This window comes from Kogia breviceps, chromosome 3 (genome assembly GCF_026419965.1).
Source record: "Kogia breviceps isolate mKogBre1 chromosome 3, mKogBre1 haplotype 1, whole genome shotgun sequence".
In the NCBI taxonomy this organism is placed as follows: Eukaryota; Metazoa; Chordata; class Mammalia; order Artiodactyla; family Physeteridae; genus Kogia; species Kogia breviceps.
The window spans coordinates 141698024-141712254 of NC_081312.1; the positions used below are offsets into that span (position 1 = coordinate 141698024).

The 14231-nt window shown below is 37.5% G+C and overlaps 1 non-coding gene across 1 annotated transcript; it reads left to right on the forward strand.

The window, feature by feature from the left end:
* The first annotated feature begins 13242 nt into the window (after window positions 1-13242).
* On the forward strand, window positions 13243-13349 carry LOC131754125 (U6 spliceosomal RNA). The gene has a single exon (XR_009335164.1). It is a non-coding gene; the product is annotated as a U6 spliceosomal RNA (small nuclear RNA).
* Window positions 13350-14231: the final 882 nt, after the last annotated feature.

Below are 14231 nucleotides of genomic sequence, written 5' to 3' on the forward strand. Positions count from 1 at the left end.
TCACTGGCTGTTACATTGAATTATTGATGCCCTATCTTTAGTCCAGAAAAGATTGGAAGCAGCATTAAGGGGTCACTAAGTCATGGATGGGAAATACATGGCACGAGAGCAGCCACTCTCTGCCAAGTCGGTCACACGTCAGCAATCAGACACAGTACCCTTTTGCCATGGAGCTCAGATGAAACTCAGAACCTCAATCTAACATTACAGGCACTCAGATTGAAATGAGTTTGCCACCACCCCACTAAGTCCTTAAAATCTAGAAATCTGCCTTTAAACCTTCAAAGAAATACGAGTCCTCTAAAAGTTTCCCAAAGGACAGTGAGAGGGTGGTTCCAGTGTTAGAGCCCATGAGAAACAGAGAATATGATAGCATCTGCAAGAGATTTTTTGGGGGGGAATGATAAATGAAGCCCAGCAGAAACAGGACACAGTGCTCTTCATTAGAGAAATGAGAAGACTTTTTCAAAGGATTGGATCTTCTTATCCCTGGTCCAAGAATCAGCGAGATTCATGGATCCGAGTCATGTGCCTACAAGAGCCTCTAAGAGCTATTCTTCATTAGAAACTCTTAGAAAGTATGGAGGGGAAGGGAAGGAAAAGTACTAGAAAGATGTTAACCTCAGAGTGACCGCATGCTTATGTTGTGGCAGATATAATTAAAGAAACCAACCCTTCGCCAGTGACTTCAGCCCTTGGAAGACCTGCGGTAGAACATGGGACTTTTCTCATCTCCCTGGCCTACTGCCTCATTTATCAGACTGGATTCCTCAGACAGTATGACTGAGAGCCTACTTGGGAGTGAAAAAAATAATTTCTCATTTTCTTAATTCAGGGAGAGTAAGTCTTTGTTTTATTAACTTGTTCACCTTCTTGTGTTCCACTTTCTTGAGGGCAGGGTGTTGCTCACGTATCTCAGTGTCCCAGGGGTAGCAAGTACCCAATCCAGTAAAAACAGTGAATATAGCATTCAGCACCTCCCTTTCAGAGTCTGCTGTCTGAATTTTTAGTGTAGTGTACCTTATGTAGGCCAATTTCTGCATCTAGGCCAAAGAAAGTATCCATACTAAGTTCATGTTTCCTAAAAAAAAAAACCAAGTGACTAGACTGTACTAGAATTTGAAAAATCAATTTTTGATATTTTGATTCACAATTCTGTAAGCACAGAAGAATTCAAAATTCTGTAAACACATGGCTAAAAGAATAAGGATAATGAGTATTAAGATGTTAATTTTAAACATTTTGTTAGGGAGAGGATTTGAAACTCTGGTTACAAAGGTTTAAGTTTTATGCAATACCAGACTCTGCCCCTCTAACAAACCTTGCTGGGTAAGATTTTCTATATATTAATTAAGTTAATATTATATCATTAATTGGTTTTAAGGCACTTTTTAAAAACAGGCCTCATTTCTCCTGTCCTTTCATACTGGGAGAAATATATAATAGATAGAAACCAACCTGGATTGCTCTGGTCTGAACTCAGATCATGTAGGACTTTAATCATTGAACAAACAAACCTTGAATAGTGATTATACCACAGGGATGTGCTGATCCAACACCAGGGTCATAAACCCTACTGTCTATATGAACTCTAAAATAGGATTGCGCTGTTATCCCTAGGATAACTTGTTCCGTTGATCAATTTTTTGGATCAATAAGTGATAGTATATTTTGACTAGTAAGTCTAAACTTTAATCATTCAGAGCCTTTTTTGTTCTCCGAGGTCACCCCAACCAAAATTGTTAACCCATGTGAAAATTTTATTATCCTTTGGTGGTTTAGTTAGGTTTCTGGGGTTAATTAATTAAAGCTCCATAGGGTCTTCTCATCTTATCTTATTATTCCCACCTCTTCACAGGAAGGTCAGTCTCACTTACTGAAAGTAAGAATTCCCTGGCAGTCCAGTGGTTAGGACTCTGTATACACTCTCACTGCCGAGGACCTGGGTTCAATCCCTGGCCTGGGGTTCAGTCCCTGGTCAGGGAACTGGGATCCCATATGCCGGGCAGTGCAGACCCCTCCAAAAAGTAAGAGACAGTAAAACCCTCATGTGCCCATTCATACAAGTCCTTATTTAGAGAACAAATGATTATGCTACCTTTGCACAGTCAGGATACAGTGGCTGTTTAACAGTTGTCACTGGGCAGGCAGTCCCTCTAATACTAGTCATGCTAGAGGTGATGTTTTTGGTAAACAGGTGGGGTTTATGTTTGCCAAGTTCCTTTTCCTTTTTTTAATCTTCCCTTGGGTGCACGCCTGTGTTGGATTAACAGCATACTTAATAATTTAATGTTGAGTTTGTTTATTTGCAGTATAATATCAGTTACTGATGTAAGCTTATGCAAGGAGAAATAGTTCTTGTTACTCATACTAACATAATTGCTTCTATTGGTTAATAGATTAATCCAGTCCAACTAGGAGATGATTTGCTTATTGTTGATATTAAGATAAAGTTATTGCTGAGCTTGAATGCTTTCTTAGTTGGTAGCTGCTTTTAAGCCAATATGGTGTTGTTTATTTTTACTCTGTAGATAAGGTTGTAACCATTTGTAAAAAGGTGTACCTTTTTTTAAAAAAATAAATTTACTTATTCATTTATTTTTGGCTGCATTGCCTCTTCGTTGCTGCACGTGGGGTTTCTCTAGTTGCGGCAAGCGGGGGCTACTCTTCGTTGCGGTGTGCAGGCTTCTCATTGCGGTGGCTTCTCTTGCTGCAGAGCACAGGCTCCAGGCGCGTGGGCCTCAGTAGTTGTGGCACGCGGGCTCAGTAGTTGTGACTCGTGGGCTCTAGAGTGCAGGCTCGGTAGTTGTGGTGCATGGGCTTAGTTGCTCCATGGCATGTGGGATCCTCCCAGACCAGGGCTCAAACCTGACTCCCCTGCACTGGCAGGTGGATTCTTAACCACTGTGCCACCAGGGAAGTCCCAAATGGTATGCCTTTTAAAATTAACATTTAAAAATACATTAAAGTTTATAATATTTTTTGCTAATTTTTAAAGTTGAACTAAGATTCTTTTCTTGGACAACCAGCTGTCACCAGGCTCGTTAGGCTTGTCACCTCTGCTTATAAACCTTCACACTACTTTGCTACATAGATGAGTTTGTTCCACAAACTGTTCATAAGTAGCTCATCTGGTTTCGGGATATTTAGCATAAGTTTTTTGTTAAATGTTTACTAGTTAAATCATTATGCAAAAGGCAAAGGGGTAAACTTTGCTTTTTATTACTTGTAATGCTTCTTTCATCATTCCCTTATGGTGCTTTCTCTATAGCGCCAAAGGTGGTTTTAAATTTCTATCTCCTATACTTTAAATGTTGAGTGAATGATTTATTTAATTTGCTTGTGTTAGTAAAATTTGTGGAGGTTTCGGCTAGATTTGTTCAAAGTATTCATAGATTATGAAATTCCCTAGGTGTAAACGAGGTGCTTTTATTTAAGCTATGCTTTGATTGATCCAAGCACACTTTCCAGTATGCTTACCTTGTTACAACTTGTCTCCTTTCATATAGTCAGTGTTTGTTAACAGGTTATAGAAAGTTGTTATAATACCTGAGGAGGGTGACAGGCAGTGTGTGCATGCTTCATGGCCTTGTTCAACTAAGCACTCTATTCTTAAGTTACTACTAAATCCTCCTTTGGTTTTTAGTTTTCACACCCCTGAAGCATCGCCAAGTCCTTTAAGTTTTAAGCTGCTGCTAGTAAATACTCTGGTGAATAATTGTGTTATTATAATTATTTGGGTTTAGGGCTAGGCATAGTGGGGTATCTAATCCCAATGTTGGTCTTAGCTGTCATGTAACTAGGAAATACTAAAGTCACTTTTGTAGTTTATTTTTATTTTAGCTGTGGCTTTTTACGGCTCATTTAGAATTTCACTTTATTTTTTATTACTCTTTAACATGCTTTACCCTGGTTTCCTATTAATTTGGGTCAATCATATGACTACGGTGGCTGGCACGAAATTTATCAACCCTAGATAATATAACTTAGTGAAACTTTTGTTTATGGCTTAATTTTTATCACTGCTGTTTCCCGTCGGGGTGTGGTTAAGCAAGGCATTTTGAGCTACTACTGCTACTGTGCTTGATAGCTGCTCCTTTTAATCCTAATGATTGAGAGGGCATTCTAACTGGGGTGCACACCCTTGCGTGTGTAATTTTATTACAAACTAATAGAAAGGTTATAGAGTTAATGAACTCATCTAGGCATTTTCAGTGTGTTGCTTAAGGTTTCAAGCTCCGTTAGCGGGTTGTGTTTATATAGTAAAGTAATGTATATATAGTTTTGTGTGATTTATGTTAGATTTAGTGTTAAAATGTTAATAAAAATGGCCAATAGATCTAGGGAGATATCTGTCTATATAAGTGGTATATATATATCTAAGTAATTCATTGGTATAATTAGGGTTTATTTTCTAGGTCTGTCTTACTTTGAGCACTGAAATGTTCATGTTTTGTTGGATAGATTAATTAAATTTTATGTATTTAGATGTTTTTGTGTTGTATGGGGCATTTGGCATGGCCTTATAGGCAAGTAGAGCATGGGATTTAAGTGGGACGTGAGGGGGGTTTGAAGGAGAGGGATAATAAAAATGTAGTCTATGATGTTCTAATAAGAAAAATGTACTACAGGATATAAAGGAAAATTCTGTTCTGAATTAGTCTCAACTATAGAATTTTTTTAAATGCCCTTTAAAAGATTTTTTTTAGTAATGAAAATTAATCCTTAATGAAGTCCTGCCAAACACAGGTCCTAAAGGGCCTTCTTTTGATGAATAAATTAAGGATTTTTAATTCACTAATTTAATGGTTTCCTTGCCACTTCTGAAGGAAGGAATTGGCATCTAATGCAACCTGATGTAACCTGTAGTGCTCAGCAAGTGGCTTGAACAAGTCTGACATTCGGGAGGTAGCTACTAAATAAATGCTTGTAAGGAGTTTGAGAACCATTTGCTCCCTTGAGTAAATATTTCTTCCATATTTTTCATTTTCTGAGGTAATTGCCACTTTTTTTAGCCACTGCAGAGTTCAGTTTTAGTCCAACCCATGAAAGAGTGATTATAAATTCCACGTAAGTGGGATCCAACTTCACACAGTTTTACTCAACTTCAAAATGTGGCAGTATGGGACTTCCCTGGCGGACCAGTGGTTAAGACCCCATGCTTCCAACACAGGGGGCATGGGTTCCATCCCCGGTCGGGGAGCTAAGATCCCACGTGCTGCATGGGGCGGCCAAAAATATATATATTTAATAAAATGAAATGTGGATCTGTAAATTGAGAGCCTTAAAAATATGTTTACCTTTCACCCAGTAATTTCTCTTTTAGAAATAGTAAATAATAATGGATTATATAAAGATTCAGATAAAAGAATATTCATTACTGGGAAGCAACCTAATTGGCCAAGTATACCTTTAGTGGAATAACATTTAGCCTTTAAAAATGGCCTTGTAGATAATTATTTAGTGACTTGGAAAGATAATAGTATATTAAGAGTTTTTTTTTTAAATAGGGCTCAAGTTGACCCACCAGAGGTTGGCAGATTGATTGATGGATTAAGAGAACGAGGTTTCTCACCGTCAGAAAAGAGAGTTACAACTATGAAAAGAGGGAAGGTTAGAAATAACTCTGCAGTATTGGACTGGAATTGGCGATATTGTGAATTTATGGCTTTCAGTATGCATAAACCAAATATAAATGTAAATGTATATGTATTATACATAATGTATCTTTCCCTGAGTGTCTGAGAGCATCAACATTCCAGTAGCAATAAGCACACCACTTCCTAAGTCTTAAAAGACCTCTCCATTAAAAAGAACCTCCAAGAAAAAGAAGCAGGGCTTCTTGGAGAAATGGCTGATTTCAGGGCTAGAGCAGGGAAGCACACAATATGCCTGGAACATCTTGTACCAGAAAGTAAGGCAGTGCTCAAAGAACAGTATGGACATGTCACTAGGACATGGAAGCTAGCTTTCAGGGATTCCCATTGGCTAAATATGGGACAATTTCATGGTCAAAATAATTAATGGCAGTAATAGAAATAGATAGTAATAGGAAACAATAGCAATCCATGGATCCACACTGATATAAATGAATGAAGAAAAATCTCTTCTTTATAATAGAATGTCAACTAACAAGTGTAGAAGAAATAATGGATTTAGAAAATCACCATTTGGTAGCTTTCATAGTAATAATAAATTTAGTTAAGAAACATCAAGAAATGCTAAAACTAGTGGAAGAGATTTGGTTGGAAAATGGGATATATATATCATCTCAGAGTATCTCCATGCAGAATATTTACTACTTACAAAGGAAAACCAAGTAATTTTATAGGGAAAAACCTGCCATACATTACCAGTGACAAAAGTTAACATCACCAGTAGTGGAGAAATCAAATGGTATGCCATCTTATGAAACACAGCAAGAGAGCACAACATTCCTTTGTGATATTCCTGCCAAAGATGCATAAACTGAATCTAATCATGAGGAGACATCAGACAAAACCAAATAGAGGGACAGTTGACAAAACAACTAACCTGTAATCTTCACATATGTCAAGGTCACAAAAGTCAAGTTAGGACTGAGGAACTGTCCCACAATGAAGGATATTAAAAAGACTTGACAGTTAAGAGCAATGTCTATTTCTGGATTAGATCCTTTTGTATAAGGAATATTTATTCGTACAGTTGCTAAAACTTAAATAGGATCTTTGGATGGTAGGTTTAGGGAGTTCTTTGTATTGCACTTTCAAAATTTTGTAAGTTTGAAATCATTTCAAACTAAAAAATCAGGATATAATACAATATGTAAGCTATAATATCCCATTTTTTAGAAGCTGTACATCATAATATACATGACACAAAGAGAGAGGTCAAAGAATATATATCAAAACATTGTAATCTCTGAGTAATGGGACTATGTTTATTTATATTTTTATCTGTATTTTATAATGGTTAAAAATGAATATAAACCTTGCAATGCAAAAAATTATTTTTGTTTTTTAATGTGTATTTGTGCACTTTGGTAATTTCCAGCCTTAAACTGGTAAGATCATGTTATAAAGCATAATTGCTTCATTTATAATTCAGTTAGCTTCTACAATATATAGTTTTGTACTTCCAAGTCACTGCAAGATTACATTTTACTTCTGAAATGTGGGAAATAGTCATATTTTGGAAATGCTGTTTATCTTTTCTCTTTAATACATTACCTGTTGCTCATTGATCATATTCCTGAAAAATAGTCTACTATAATTGAATCACGTCCTTTCTAATTTTTACAATAGAACTTTTACAATAGATTAGTCTTAGATCAGATTTAGAAGAGTCTTCTAAAGACTATTTATCTGGATATAAAAAAATACTAAAATACGGTCTTTTGCTATTGCAAGTTTCAACATCTTTTTATTGCTTTTCTTATTAATCCATTCAAGATCATGTTACAGTTATAAGCTTCATTGTAAGGAATAATGAGAAAAACTAATAAGACTGAAATAATTAGTAATGTTGCCAGAGTACACAATATCTTTGTCTAGCAAACTCTTAATAAAAGAATTTGAGATTCTTCTTGAATTGTATTCATTGAAATGAAATGTGTTCAACATTCTTATCATTTGCAAAGGCAAAACCCTTAGTATCATGGGCCTGAGATCACAGAACATGAGCCTTGCAAGTATCTAAAATATGAGATTCTTCATCAGATTTTGAGTAAATTTGCAGTTATGGTCATTGTGCACTTAACATATAGAACACAACACTGAAAATGTACACTAAGTTCACCATTTTGCATGAAAACTTGAAAGAAACATCTCCTGGGTCAGGTTAGGTGAAAAGAAAATAAATAGTGGGGCTTAGCAAACGATTCAACCCTGGACGTACACACGTATCTCCAATTAACTGAAACAAAATTCGCAGCATGCTTTAAGTGGAGAGGATATTCCTTAATCATGTCATTGTATTTTGGCAGGTAATTTTAACTACATAAATCAGAAATTTTAACAGCAGAACCGAATCAGAAACATACAATTCTCTATATCAACTTTAACACCCTCTCTCTGGGCAGGTGTCTACAGCACACTCTACCTTACTTACCAGATCTGTAAAATAGAATCAATATTACCTTGTGCAGTGGGAGAACCAGCTGAACTTGGCTTGTAAAAATTAAGTTGTATAATATACATAATCTCATTACCTGCTAACACCTCTACTACACTGTAGCTATTCCCAAGCCAAAAGTCTCAATCAGAGAAAGATGGTAGGTGAATGAAATTGGTCTTACAAATACCCAGGACAATAACAAATTAAGATAGTTGATGTAAAGATTATGTTTAAAAATAGGATTATTTTAGCTGCAAGCATAGAAAACCTAACTGAAAGTGGCTTAAAAAAAAGATCAGTTACCATTTCACATAAAACATGTCTAAAGGTAGAGGCTGCAGGGAGGCTACAGGGAAGGTTAATTCAGTCCCTCAACAGTGACATCCATGACCCAGTCTCTTTCTGTCTTAATGCTCAGTTCTCTTCCATGTGTTGTCTGTCATCCTCAGGCTCATTCCCTCGTTGTAGCAAGGTGGCTGCTGCTACTTCAGACATCAAGTTAGTAACCATGTTCAAAGGCGGAAAGGGTAATGTTTCTCTTTTTATCAGGGAGGAAAAGTTTTCACAGAACTTCACCAGCAGACCTCCCCTCAGGTCCATTGGCCAAGACTTCCTGGATCCCATGCCAATGCCCTAGCTGCAAAAAAGCTGGGAAACTACCTTTCTGACATTTAAGCCTCTGAAATGAGCATCAGCTCTGCCAGCAAGAAATAGGGGAGGATGGAAGGGCCGTTGGGTAGGCAGCCAATAGTGTCTACTATACTATGTGCCTTCTGGTCAGAACTTTGCTTTTCTTTTCTTTACTCTTAAAAAAACTTTTTATAAAGCTTCAAGTAAGCTTTAAGTGCACCTGTCAGATGTATTCATATGCTTTTGAATATGGTGCATTTATGAGCCCTTGTTTCTATTTAACTTTGCACATAGGAGGAGGATGTTTGTTAGTGGTCTCCTGAGTTTTCATTGGGCTGAACATACATAGCCATATTCCAGCACCTCTGTGCTGATAACATCCTAAATTTACACCTGGGGCCCTATCCTTTCATGATAAAAATTAGCATTTGTATAATGCTTTGTAACTGGAAAAAATTCCTATTCATATATTTTATCTTTCAAACCTCACTATCCATATAAAGGCTGTGTCCATTTATTTAAAATGAGCCAGGACAATACGGAAGCTCTAGACCTGGCACTCCAGATCTGGGCTAGGTGAAAGACAGAGACTGGACACTTAAGTTTCAGCCTCTGGAAACATTGTCAACAAACAGCTGGGCTCCAGCCACTGGCCTAGAGCTCAGAACAGAGCTCCGGTCTCAGGGGAGGAAGACCAAGGACAAGATGAGACTTTAGTCTGAAGGGAAACATCTTTAATAGGAGGTTAGCAGATGAGGATTTGGGAATCAGGACCAAGGTAGAAATCTACAAATAAGACCTAAGACTCAGGAGTATACAGAAAAATCCAGCAAGTTCTCAATAGATTTTTTTTAAAAGTTATTTATTTTAATTTATTTATTTTTGGCCGCATTGGGTCTTCGTTGCTGCTTGCGGGCTTTCTCTAGTTGTGGTGAGTGGGGAGCTAGTCTTCGCTGTGGTGCGCAGGCTTCTCATTGCAGTGGCTTCTCTTGTTGGGGAGCATGGGCGCTAGGCGTGTGGCCTTCAGCAGTTGTGGCACGTGGGCTCAGTAGTTGTGGCTCAGGCTCTAGAGCACAGGCTCAGTAGTTGTGGCACGTGGGCTTAGTAGTTGTGGTTCGTGGGCTCTAGAGTGCAGGCTCAGTAGTTTTGGCACCTGGGCTTAGTTGCTCCGCGGCATGTGGTATCTTCCCGGACCAGGGCTCGAACCCATGTCCCCAGCATTGGCAGGCGGATCCTTAAACACTGAGCCACCAGGGAAGTCCCCAGTTCTCAATAATTTTGTTGAAGGAATGAATAAATGAGATAGCAGACTTGTAGCAGAGGTGATATAATATTGCTTAAATAGTCACATCCATTATTAGTATTTACTTTAAATTACATATGTATGTATATGTGTGTAAATATATATATATATATATATATATATATATATATATATATATATATATATATATATAGGGTTGGCCAAAAGGTTCATTCTGTTTTTTCTGTAAGATGGCTCTAGTAGCTCTTAGTTGTCTTTAACTTCATTCGAAACAATTTTGTTAGATTGTACTGTGACAGCTGTCACATCAGCATGCATTTTTAAAAAAAATATCAAAGTTGGTGAATTTTTGTGTAGCCATTTTAATATTGAAGATGGAAGAAAAAAGTAACATTTTTGGCATATTATGCTTTATTATTTCAAGAAAGGTAAAAATGCAACTGAAACACAAAAAAAGATTTGTGCAGTGTATGGAGAAGGTGTTGTGACTGATCGAATGTGTCAAAAGTGGTTTGTGCAGTTTTGTGCTGGAGATTTCTCGCTGGATGATGCTCCATGGTCAGGTAGACCAGTTGAAGTTGATAACGATCAAATTCTTCATCCAAAGAAGGTGATGTTGTGTATATGGTGGTATTGGAAGGGAGTCCTCTGTTATGAGCTCCTTCCAGAAAACCAAACAATTAATCCAACAAGTACAGCTCCCAATAGACCAACTGAAAGCAGCACTCAACGAAAAGCGTCTGGAATTAGTCAGCAGAAAACTCATAATCTTCCATCAGGATAACGCAAGACCTCATGTTTCTTTGACGACCAGGCAAAAACTGTTACAGCTTGGCTGGGAAGTTCTGATTCATCCGCTGTATTCACCAGACATTGCACCTTCAGATTTCCATTTATTTCGGTCTTTACAAAATTCTCTTAATGGAAAAAATTTCAGTTCCCTGGAAGACTGTAAAAGACGCCTGGAACAGTTCTTTGCTCAAAAAGTTTAAAAGTTTTGGGAAGATAGAATTATGAAGTTGCGTGAAAAATGGCAGAAGGTAGTGGAACAAAATGGTGAATACGTTGTTCTATAAAGTTCTTGGTGAAAATGAAAAATGTGTCTTTTATTTTTACTTAAAAACCCAAAGGAAATTTTTGGTCAACCCAATACATATACATATATGTGTGTGTGTGTGTGTGTGTGTGTGTGTGTGTGTGTGTGTGTGTGTGTGTGTGTGTGTGTAGTATAGGTGTGGGGGGTGTATATATATTTCATAGCTTCATCCACTTCCTTCCTTCCAGTTTTTTATTAAAACTACCCAATCATAACCTCCTTGAGGACAGTATCCATGTCTTTACTCCTTTGTATCCCACAAAGCACTTACCACACACGTTGTACATATATATACTCAGTTATTATTTATTATTGAGGAAAAATCTTATCAGCCAGTAAAAGAGCAATGTGGAGATATGGAAAAAACACATTTGAATTCTGGCTCCAGTGTTTAATAACTGTGTGTCCTTGAGTGAGTCACTTCTCTGAGCCCTGCTGTGTGTGAAATGGTGATGTGGTTGGAAACAGCCTATGCGTGAGTATACTCTTTGCCCCAGTTACTCCGGTTCTAAGAATGTATCCTACAGGTTGTCATCTCAGAAAAAGAGGTAGACTGTAAACAAAGAAATGCATTTATTTGCGGTCTTAGAATTACAATTTGGAAGCACAGATTCTGACAGCAACCAGAATAATGAAATGTCCTGTCTGGGGAGCAAAAAGTAGGGGTCTTAAAAGGAAAATAGAGACGTACATTTAGTTTACATAAGTTGTTTGCCAAGGACTATGATTGGATGGCATATATATATATATATATATATATATATATAAAACATATATATATTTTTTTCCTGTAAGAATTTATTGGCTTGTCAGGAATGTCTCAGTGAAGGCACATTTCTATGCAGTTCTCAGGGATTACTTTCTCAGCGAATAGCTTCCTTTTTTTTTAAGTCAGCAGGGTCAGGTCAGCACAGTTCCCAGTTTAACAAGATGGAGTTCTAAGGTACAAAATGAAGTTACTGCTGACAACTCTTTCCAGAAGGTAAACTTGCATTATTAAGAAATAGTATATTTACAGGTTTATTCATTGTAGCATTGTTTGTAATCACAAAAGATTTTAAGTAGCGTAAATGCCCATCAATAAAGAACTGATTGAGACTTCCCTAGTGGAGCAGTGGTTAAGAATCTGCTTGCGAATGCAGGGGACATGGGTTCGATCCCTGATCCGGGAAGATTGCACATGCCATGGAGCAACTAAGCCCATGTGCCACAACTACTGAAGCCCACACACCTAGAGCCCGTGCTCTGCAACAAGAGAAGACACTTCAGTGAGAAGTCTGCACACCACAACAAAGAGTAGCCCACACTCAATGCAACTACAGAAAGCCCATGTGCAGCAACAAAGACCTAACGCAACCAAAAATAAAATAAATAAATAAATAAATTTTTAAAAATAAAGAACTGATTGAATAAATTACAGCACATGCATACAATGACATCTTATAAAAAGATTGGGGAAGCTCTTTTTGTATTGATATGGAACAATCTCTAAGATATATCAATAAATGCACATTTGTGTGTATAGCATACTACCATTTATCTTTAAAAGGGTAGGGAAAGAATGTATTCATTTACATATATATGCATAAGTTAGCTCTAAAGAAACATAACATTACATACTTGTGAAGTGAAATATCACAAGAAACTGCTAACATTAGTTGCCTGTCGGAAAGGTAGCTGAGAGGCTGTGGGACAAATGTGGCAGGGGAGAGTTTTCACATTATACTCTCTTGGACTCTAAAATTTTTTAAACTTGTGAATATATTTTCTATTTAAAAAGAGATAATATAATTTAAACTTAAGACATTAAAAATAAAGAAATAATGTTGTAAAATACCTAGCATGTGGCTGACACTTAGATATCAGCCTCTGATAGGCAAGTTATCTATCACTGCTGTGAGTAGTGATGTAAGTCTACTTGCTTTTCTCTCCAAACATTAACCTTGTTCCCTCTGGTGGTGATACCAATGAGTTGCACTAAGTGGGAGAATAAAAGTTGGAACATCAAATTCATGAGTAAATGAGAAATGGATTGGATACCTACCTTCATTTTCCCTAACCACTACAGTCCATGCATTTTCAAGGTAGCTCTCAACTTAGGGGGTCTGGCACCTGAGAGCTTCCCCAAGGTACACGAAGAGTTAAGAATATATGTGATGTGCTCGCTTCGGCGGCACATATACTAAAATTGGAACGATACAGAGAAGATTAGCATGGCCCCTGCGCAAGGATGACATGCAAATTCATGAAGCGTTCCATATATATATATTTAAAAAAAGAATATATGTGATCACAGTGGCCAGCACATGTAGCTCAGTTTACACAGACCTGTGGATGCATCTTATAAAACTTTGGGATGTTACCAAAACTCAAGTCCGGCTCTTCACTGCTCAAAAACCAATGCTCAGGAAGCAGGGGTTGGTAGAAAGGAAAGTTTGCTTTATTTATGAGGCTGGCAACTGGGAGAGAAGGTGGACTCATGTCCAAAGACCAATTCCCCCCTGCCAGCCAGTGGGAAAGAGCTTTTAAAGGAGAGTTTCAGGGGTGTATAGATGGAGAGAGGCGGCTACATGTAGAACAGCATAGTCTGCTCTGACGATCGTCTTGAAATTAGTCATGCAGTGGTCTGATCAGCATCATGTTTGATTGTTTTAACTACTGTTAATCTTCAGTTCCAGGGTCGGTTTGTACCCATTTCCTTGAGGCCACTTCTTGGAATTGTGGCAGCTTATGTCATGGCTATAGTTTAGTCATCATGTAGTTACTGTCTTCCACCTGGTGGGGGTTTCAGTATCTACAAAATATCTCAGAGAATATGGCTCAGAATATTATCTATAGCCCTCGAGAAGGAGCTAAAAGTCCTCGACTTTGCTTAATGACTATACTATTATTATTTTGTCCTGTTTGACTGCTTTTTCTTTGTTTCTGCATTTTCTCATTTCTCTGATTAAATTTATTTTTTGACTAAAGTTTTTCTACAGACAAAAAGCAGGCAGAGGACATGGAGGGTGTCTGTTCTGGGAAGGCCCCATACGGTCCTGCTCCATTTCAGGGACAGTATATTTGTAAATAGATAACCTAGAAATAAGCATCCAAATATTGTCCAATGATTGAGGCAACTCAACTGCTGTTATTCAACCACAAGCA